General features: G+C 41.9%; 1 pseudogene across 1 annotated transcript; it reads right to left on the bottom strand.

Annotated features, from left to right (window-relative positions):
- Positions 1 to 1,962: 1,962 nt before the first annotated feature.
- LOC309614273 (thioredoxin-like protein 1 pseudogene) lies at positions 1,963 to 7,923 on the bottom strand (annotated as a pseudogene). The gene is made up of 2 exons: positions 7,828 to 7,923; positions 1,963 to 7,306 (listed from the first exon to the last, which is right to left on the bottom strand). The product of its transcript is annotated as a thioredoxin-like protein 1 pseudogene (transcript).
- Between the last annotated feature and the right edge of the window lie 2,273 nt (positions 7,924 to 10,196).

The raw sequence follows: 10,196 nt of genomic DNA, 5'->3' as shown, positions 1-10,196 counted from the left end.
TTTGGCATCTTAGAGAGCTACTAGAGAGAAAATGTAAAGCTAAGAGGGACTGATTATCATTTCTATTGTCACTGAAGCTGCCTCTTCCTTTTTTCTCCCCTTTCCTCCTCTCAGAGCTGGGATTGAATATGGATTCAAATGCAATTTCTTACCTAAGCAAACTATTGTCAGCAGGTGAACAAGGGTGTTGGGTCATTCCCCAGGCCAGATGAGGGACAAAAGAGGGGTTGATTGAAAGCCATTGTTTTCTCAAGAGAAAGAGTATATATGTGCATCAAAAGTCATGCAGAGTTGGCCCTCCATATCCAAGGGTTCCACATGCTCAGACTCCAACAACTGTGGATTGGTAATACTCAGAAAAAAAAAAAAAAAAAATACAGAAAGTTCCAAAAAGCAGAACCTGAATTTGCTGTGCATGGGAAATGTTATTTACATAGCATTTACATTGTATTAGATATTATAAGTAATCTAAGGATGATTTAAAGTATATGAGAGGGAGGATGTGCGTCGGTTATATGCAAACACTGTGTGCCATTTTATATAACGGACTTGAGCATCTGTGGATTTTGGTATCCAGAGTGGGTCCTGGAACCAATCCCCTGCAGATACTGAGGGAGGACTGTATAAGAATGTTTATAGTACCACTATTTATAAAGTCAAAGCTGGAAAGAACCCAAATGTCTAATAGTAATAGAATAGAATAAATAAATTGGGCTGTATTCATACAATGGAATACTACAGAACAATAAAAAATGAATCAACTACTATAACATGTACCCTCATATATAGATCCTATAGGTGAAATTTGTTACCAGACTCAAATTTGGCTGCCCAAGAATCCAATACTGAGAGACAAGAGTTGGGCAAAGGGAAAGGTAGCTTTATTGAGGAAGCTGGCCATCCTGAGGAGAAGGTGGACTCATGTCCCAAAGAACCAACTCCCAACTCCCCAGGTTTTGCTTGGAGATTATATAGGGAAAGGGGAAAGGGAGCTACATGCTGGGGAGGGGGCAATATTCTATTTTCAGATATAATTGTCTCAATCTTGCAATTCTAAGTAGCCATCAGGTCTTGCTTGCTGTTGGAACATTAGCTGAGCCATAAGTCTCTGGTCAGCTGGGAGGGCCCCTGCACGGTCCTGCTCAGTTTCAAAATGGTGACCAGACATAAGACATGCTGTATGATTCCATTTATATGAAGTTCAAAAACAAGCAAAACTAAGTAACAGGGTTACTTCTGTATGAGGTAGCAGTGTTGACAGGGAATGGACATAAGGGAGCCTTCTAGGGGATAGAAAATGCCTTCATATTGGTCTGAGCTGAACTCTTAAGATTTGTACAAATTCTTGGATGCTTATTATATCATAATAAAGAAAATTTAAAGCTACAAAAAGAGAAAGGCTAGTTCTAATTTTACTCCCACATTTCACATTTCTGGGCCCTGCTCTCCTTCTCTCCTTTATGACACATCTTTTATTAAATGGAAGCCCCTATTGGCCATACTAGTCAACTTCCCTGATTTGCTTTCTGCTGGCTTCCCAGGTACCTCTGCTGGACCATGGAACAGAAGTAGAACCTGCCTTCACATCACTTCCCCTGTGACTGCACAGAAGGCTTCAGGCTGTGTTACTTGCTGCCCACAGGTTCTCCTCTGAGCTTGAAGCCTGCCCCTGCCTCCGGTGCTGTGTCCTCTGGTCACCAGAACCCTTGCTCTCTCCAGGGCTCTGAGCTGCAAACCTGCCTCCCCAAGTCCAAAATCAGGCATGCAGAGCTGTTTGTACTTTGAAGTTTAATGCTTCTCTCCCACATTTGGGTTTATCCAAGAGGGATCTGAAAATTGTGGGCCATCTGTTGTGAAAGTATCTGTTGCCACAATAATGCTGCCTAACAAGCCACTCCAAAACTCAGCATCTTCAAACAACAATCACTATTAGTTCTCAAGGTTATGGTTCAGCTGGGCGGTCCTTCTGCTTGGGGCTCTGCTGACCTCTGCTGCACTTGCTTATGAGTCGGTGGTCAGCTGGAGGATGACTGCTCAAGAATGGCCTCACCCGCATGCTTGTTTGTCAGCTGGCTGCTGGCTGGGGGGATGGCACGACAGAGTCACATGTCCCTCATCCTCCAGCAGACTAGTCTGGATATTGTCACATGGTGATAGCTAAGGGTCTGAGAGAGAAGGGTGCTCAAGGGCACTGAAGGTGAGGCTTGGAGCTGGAAAAACATTCCTTCTGCTCTATTTTACCCATCAAAACAAATCACAGACCAGCCCAGGTTCCAGGGGTGGGAAACACAATCTGCATCTAGTTTAGAGAAACTGCAAAATCACATTGCAATAAGTGTGCAAGGGGTGGAAAATCAGGGCCATTTTTTTGTTTTTTTTGTATTCAATCTACTACATGTGGCTGGGGTATGAAAACAGAGGCATTGGGAATCGGGTCTTTTCCCTTCTGCAAAGCATCTGTGGGGTAGCAGCTGCTCTCCAGGCCTCCTGCAGCCTTGACTCTGACCCCACAAAACCAGTCAAACCTGTTCTCCAGCCCTCTTTTATGCATTATTCCTTTGGGGCTCAGCAGACTTTTAATCCTGCTGGTCAAATAAATGTGTGGAAATCTGAGTGAGCACATAAAAAGGAAATGTTTTAGGTCAAGTTTCCTAGAAGAGCCCGGAATGGGAAATTTTGTCAAGTGATTTGTTGTGGAAAGAATCTCAGGAAAGGGGAGGGGACTAAGGTGTGGGTGTGTTCTCCCACTCTGAGACAAGGAAGCTGGGCTTATTTGCCCCCATATCTGTCAGTCATTGTCTATGGCTGCCCCTGGGTGAGGGGTGACACACATCTCCATTGCTGTGGCTTCCATCAGCCTCAGGCAATTTTCTAGAAGATGTAGTCATGAGCTCTTAATGGCAACACTCAGAGCAGCTGGGGAATGGGAATGTGGTCCAGGAAAGGGGGTTCTGGGCTGGACCCCAAGAGCATTTGCTAACAGGCACTATTTAGAAACTGAATTCTGAACTCAAAGAAGGTCTAGGGAAAACTTAGTGGAGACCTGATAACTGTGTCCCAATTTTGATGAGTTGTAATGACACATAGAGGAACCCATTCTGTAGGTAGATCTAGGATCCATAATTGGACTCTCAATAGAGGCAGATTTGGGCTTAACAGAAGGGGAGAACATTGCATAATTTGAGAATTCTAAAAATGAAAAGGAATGCCCTGGGAGTGGTGAATTTTTGAAAAAGAGATTGGGCAACATTCAGTGGGAAGATAGTATAGGATATTAGTTAGGTTCTCAAAGAAAGAAAGCGAGGGATGATGACTAAAATCCCACATCCTTGAGTTCTTGATGTTCTGGCCAGAGATTCAAGAGGGAAGAGTATAAAGGGGACATTCATTCAGGGCAAATACACTTCTTCTATTAATACAGAGCTTTGGCCTCAATCTCTTGTTTATCACTCCCAGCTCTGGCTGGCTGGGCCACATGCCAGCTGAGAGGTAGATTGACGGGAACTTCATGCAGTCAGAGTGAGCCCTGGTGAACATGCAATATCAGCTAAAAAGGAGAAGAGAAAGGTGGACGCTTAAAGAAATGTCAAGATAGACCCCAAGAAGAATGGTCACCCAAAACAACATTGCCCAGCCCTGCCTTTGAGTCTTATTGGAGGTAGACCCTCACATATTTGGGTGTTCGGCTTGGCACAGAGACCAGTGGAATTTTCTCCTGCCTCTAGTCTGGCTGCACAATAGAATCACTTGGAGACCTTTTAAAAACCTTATTGTCCAGCTTCTCTCCAGACCAATAAAATCAGAATTTCTGGGGGTGGGAGACATATCAGTAATTTTTAGTTAGAGCAGTAATCCTCAGACTTTAGCATGCATCAGAGTTATCTGGTGGGCTTGTTGAAATATAGATTTCTGAGTCCCAACCTCAGAGATTCTGATTCAGTAAATCTGGGAAAGGTCTAAAAATTTGCTTTTTTACAAGTACCCAGGTGATGCCAATGCTGCTGGTCTGGGAACCACATTTTAAGAACCCACCGATAGAGACAGACAGAAAGAATGAGGAAAACCTGTCTGTGATGGTTTCAATGTAAGGCTGCCTCAAGTGAGGGCTTGATGTGGGTGACTCTTCCATGTCCTTTCTTGAATTCCCTAGTTCTGTGGCTGTTCACACTGGCCCCAAAACCTGGATATTATTTGTATTCAGCTGTGGGGTGCCAGATAGTCAGACCCTCAAAATGGTTGGGTAAACATTTTCAAGATATCCTAGGTATTCAACAGTGGGTAGAAACAAACCCATGTTGGGTCAAATAGGTGTTTGAAATCTTATCTCCCCCTGAAGATACCAGGGTATTTCTTGGGAGTCAACTCACATTTGTATTGAGTTTCAGGCCCCAAGGACTTCCTTTTGCTGCATCTGCTTGCTAAGAGCTCCCCGCCCTATCCCCCCAAAGCTTACTTGAGGGAAAAACTTTTCTCCAATATCAATGAGTTTGGAAGATACTTAGGTGACATTGTCACGTATGCCTCTTTTGAAGACTCTCTCTCTCACTGTCTACTAATAATTGCTAACTTCCCGAAGAAGCCAGGAGAGATTAATTTTCTGTATAAGCTGATCTATGGCTGGCCACCTCTGAGAAGATGGCCTGAGTCACTCTCCTTGACTCATGCTCACTGCAGAATATTCAGTGATAAAAATCTTCCCTTTAAACACAGAAAATTTATGGGCAAACTTCAAGATCCTCCATCTAAATTCGCAATTAATCTAGAGACTAGGGAGGAAAAGCAAATAAAGGCCATTTACAGGGCAGCAAAAAGGGATGCCCCAAATATGGGTTTTCTGGCCCTGTTCCCAGGTTGTGACCATGAAGCCTTTGCTGGTCACGTTCCCTTGTTTCCCCAAATAGGGGTGAAGCTGACTCTGCTCCAATTATAAGGCCTAAGTAGTTTAAAATTTAAGATGTTTTTGAGAAGCCATACAACAGAAGGATAACTATAATATGACTACTACTATCATTTATTGAGCATAAGTCACTGTTTTAATGACTGAACCCTGAATTCTTAGAAGTCATTTAGTCCTCCTGATGCCCTTGGGTGATGAATTCAATTACTCCTCCATTTTTCAGATGGGTGATCTGGGCAAAGAGAGGGAGCTGACTTGAATTCAATCACAGCTGTTAAAGTGGTGAAGCCAGGATTAGAGGCCCAGCAGGCTGACTTCAGAGCTCTTGACCTCATGATGTACTAAACAAAACAAATCAAAAACAACCCGACAGGGCTTCCTTGCTGGCGCAGTGGTTGAGAATCTGCCTGCCGATGCAGGGGACACGGGTTCGGGCCCTGGTCTGGGAGGATCCCACGTGCTGCGGAGCGGCTGGGCCCCTGAGCCACAACTACTGGGCCTGTGCGTCTGGGGCCTGTGCTGCTTAACGGGAGAGGCCGCGGTGGTGAGAGGCCCGCGCACCGCGATGGAGGGTGGCCCCCGCTTGCCACAACTGGAGAAAGACCTTGCACAGAAACGAAGACCCAACACAGCCAAAAAAAAACAAACAAAAAAAACAAAACAAAAAAAACAACCCGACACAGGGATGGACTAGTCTCAGGGAAAGTTTTTTTTTGTTTGTTTGTTTGTTTTACTGTCAGGCCTGTGGAGAAAGTTGGGGTGTTGTATTTATGAAAGGAGGAAGTTTTGTGGGGTTCAAAAGAATTTAGGTGTCTTCAGCTTTGAAACCAGAGCAGGAGAGGTAAAGGGCTCATTAACAATTACAAGTGACCCTTGAACAACATGGATTTTAACTGTGTGGGTCCACTTAAACTTGGATTTTTTTCACTGAATAGTACTACAGTATTACAAGATCTAAAGTTGGCAATTCTCTGGCGATCCAGTGGTTAGGACTCTGCGCTTTCACTGCCAAGGGCTGGATCATTCCCTAGTCAGGGAATTAAGATCCTGCAAGCCGTGTGGCCAAAAAAAAAAAAAAGATCCGAGGTTGGTTGAATTCACGGATACAGAACTGCGGATACAGAAGAAATGTGCATATAGAGGGCTGACTATAAGTTATACTTGGATTTTCAACTGCACAGAGGGTCAGTGCCCCTAAACTTGCTTGTACAAGGGTCAACTCTATAACATGCCCAATTATTTGTTATAATTTTTTTTTTTTACCATCTGAACAAAGGCAATGATTTATTGGTAATGTCAATGAATGAAATATTGAAAGTCTTATACACACTACTATATATAAAATAGATAATGAATAAGGACCTACTGTATAACACAGGGAATTCTACTCAATACTTTGTAATGGCCTATATGGGAAAAGAATCTTAAAAAGAGTGTATATATGTATACGTATAACTGATTCACCGTGCTGTATACCTGAAACTAACACAACATTGTAAATCAACTATATATTTTTTTAATTAAATTAAAAAAAAAAAGAAGGTCTCTGGCGAGAATCAAAAAATTATCCAAGAGTTGTAGCTCTGATTGCAATATGGTCTCCCAGTGTCTTTTGTACCTTTGTGGCTTTCTCCTTTTTTGCAAACTACTCATTTGAAATCATTCATGTTTGCTGCCTGGACTGGAGTCCCAATAAAAGTAAAATATGAAATTCTAGCTGTTTCTTCTTCACCTTGATTGGACTGAACAAATATAGTTACGCTGTTAACATTCTGAAACTTAACATATGAAGTGGGACAATACCGTCTTCTTTCATATCATCCTCTGATAGTTCCAGAGCTGGAATTGGTTCACTTCTTTCTGCCTTTTCAAAATCCATAGATAGGGGTAGATTGGTAGAAATTTTTACGTATTTCGGACACTGACCATTATCTGGGCCTTGAAATTTCATTGAAAAACGCTTAACAGGCTGATTGAAGACCACAGTAATAAACAGCTGTCCATCCCAATCAGATTCCAAGAAGGTCATGTCTTTTCATAAACAGTTGTCAAATCCATGCTCCTCACTTTCATTAAGACATTCACAGCCAGCATTGTTAATAAAAAAGCATAAAATCCATATAGCCTTTTGGAATATATGTGTCCTCATTGCTTCCAGGGTTGTTTTCTAAGTGCTGCTTGATTTTTTCCTCTAGTCCCACAGCATTTGCTCCTTGATACTGATCAACTCTCACTTTGTTTCAAAAAAACAAAAATGTAGGTATTGCTGATTCCCTGACACTGATGTACACCTACTTCCAAGAAAACTGCTTGTGGATACTTACTACTCATAGAGCTGAATGCTGGGGCAATCCTTAAACACGGTCCACACCCTCTCATGGTGAATTTGACAATGGTGAGTCTGGAAATCTAGGTCACTCCCGACCTGTTTCACACCCACCACTCTCAGAGAGCCTGGCAGGGTGGCTACAACACCACTGGCTTCAAAACTGAAGAAGAAGACCCTGGAGAGGAAGGGGGGAGGCTCAGGAAGACCTAGGCCTGGACAAAGGAGGTGGCGACCCTGGTGTCTTCTCCAGGGGCCCCCAAGGGCCGAGTCAGGCCAGAGAGCGGAGCAGCAGAGGGGGCGGGATGGGAGGGGGAGAGGAAAGATGAAGGAAGAGAAGGTCTATAATTTTATATGATGTAATCATAGATGCATTTATACAATATATAATGTAAGATACAACTAACAACACATTATACATATGAGATACATAATACACACTATATTGATTATAATGTGTTATACATTTAAAATTATATATAGTTTTTATATATATTTTATAACATTATTTATATATATACATATATGGTGTGTATATATATGTATATATATAAATTTTTGGAATAGTTTTTGGAATAGTTTTATTAGGCTATTATTCACCTACCACAAAATTCAGTAAAGTCCACAAATCCAAAAAGGGAGTAAATAAAATGGGGCTGATAGAAAACTCTCCTTCTCGGGGTATCTGCAGATGGCCCATCTGATCAGGAATTTGATTACATGGGTCGATCAACATATGTAATAGAGGACAGGATATTGAAATGTTTTCTTTCCCAGTTTCTAGCCTACAGGCTAGGTGAGAACAATCATTTTTATTTTTCAAAAGATAAAATTTTAGTTATCAATATTTCTCAATGCCAACTATAATAATTGCATCCAATCTGTTTATTAAATCGTTTGAAATTTAGGGCAATATCTCTTTTAATTTTGTGATTTTAACGTTTTTCTTAAAAGCAAAATAAGACAGGTTTTAAAAATTCCTGGGCTTGTTTTCTTTGACCACATCTGACCACATCCGAGTCTGGTTTCTAAGTTCCTAATGGTTTCAATCAGGTTCTCATTCTCCTTAAATTGTCGTTGAGCTGTTGAAGAGGGTTATAATTTCCTCCATATTTATTTGAAATTGAATGGTCAATTAAAATACACACTAACTAACCCCTAAACTGACTGGACTTCTAAGAGATTTTTCAAAATGTATTTAAGGGAATAGTAAAATAAATGATGCTTGAATGGTTAAAAGCCCTGCAATTCTTTAAAAAGCCCATTTTAATTTAGGCTGAAACCCATGCAATGTGAAAAGTGCTACAAAGAACGGAGTGGGGGCAGTGAGGGTGCTTGTGTTCTTCATCCAAAGGAAGGTAGAAATAGTAAAAGCAGAGAGGTGAAGATTAGTGGAGACAAAGAAAGGGATGGTGGCTTCCCATCTGGCACCCTAGCATCTCCTTAGAATTAAATGGATGTGAGGCCCATGAGGGAAGCTTGGCCCCAGCCTCTGGGAAACCAGTCTCACAAAGTGCCCTGAACCCAAGAGTAACAGACAATGAAGTGTCTGTCAGAGCCACCTTCCCTCCAAGGACTATGCACATCTGAACAAGGAGCATACAGGGTCCAAACACCGGGAGGGGGAGCCCCCCAAATTCTATGCTGCACACAACTTCCTGGACCCTTCTGGGAACTGGAGGGGTGGGAGGGAAGACTCTTCATTCTCACTGAGACTGAATCTTCCTCAACCCAAGTGAAAAGAGGACTGAGAGTCAGCTACAATTTAATATTTTTAAATTGAAGAATAAAGTATTGTGCCATATTTTTAAGCATGAAAATTTTTGGCAGCAGAAACAAGCTGACAACTTACGTTAAAATTTTTCTGTTTGATCTCTGCATTTTCTCACCTCTGGGAAAGATGTCAGACCCAAGCCGACATGGCTAAAGCACGTACTTTGTTGCTGGAATTAGAACAGATGATGGAGGCAAATCCACAGTGATGGAAACTCTCCCACTTATATTTAACATGGGCCTTCTGGGTTGCATGCTTTAAGAATGGAGGCACTGTGAAAAGACAAAGGGCCCAGAACCCAGGGGTTGTTCAAAAATCACTTTACCTTGTCAGAGACAGCAGCAGGGTACAGCTAAGAGAATGATCTGGGTTCAATCCGAGCTTCACCACTACTGCTGTGTGATCTGAGGAATGTTACTTATCTTCTCTGTGTTTCAATTCCGTTATTTGTATATGGGCATAATCATGGAGTATCCTATAATATTATTGAGATGATTAAATGAGCTAATATATCCATAGCATTTAGAACATTGTCTTGCCCAGGATTAGGCCTCAGTGAATGTTAGTACCATCATCATCATCTTTATCATCATTATTATTACATGGGATTATGTCAGGTGACCAGGGTACTAATTTGACTTTATTCCTTTCCTTTTGCAAAACAAAAAGGACTAAATCAAATGCACTAATATCAGCTATTTCTAAACACATTTTTAGCAGCAGAAATAATTTTTCCCAGACATACTTCTGAAGAAGCTAAGCATATATGTATTCATTGATATTCTTTTGATTCTAGTTGCTTAAGTCAACAGGCACAATAAATTTATGGGCTCAAATTAAAAAATAACCCAGGAAGGTCCAGCTTCAAGCATAGCTGGATACAGAGGTACAAACAAAGATATCAAGATCAGTTTGTCTGCCTCCTCTCTCCTCTGCTTTCCCTCTTTCTATTCCATTCCCAGGATCCTTGCCTCCTCATCACAGGATGACTGCTGGAAGCTCTCAGAACAACATCCTTTTAATGTCCAATCTAGTGAAGAAGAGTGAACATCTTTCCCCCAGAATTCCCTGTGAAGATCCTGACATTCACTTTGATTGGCTGGCCTGGACCTCATGTCCAAGCCTACAGCAATCATAATGGCCAGAGGAATGTGTTGCACTGATGGGTCACTGGAGTCACATGTCCCACCCCTGAGGCT

This window comes from Balaenoptera borealis (assembly GCF_965194805.1).
Source record: "Balaenoptera borealis genome assembly, chromosome: 16".
Classification (NCBI taxonomy): Eukaryota; Metazoa; Chordata; class Mammalia; order Artiodactyla; family Balaenopteridae; genus Balaenoptera; species Balaenoptera borealis.
Note: the sequence above shows the minus strand (reverse complement) of the source record. Positions and strands in the feature narration are given on the sequence as shown.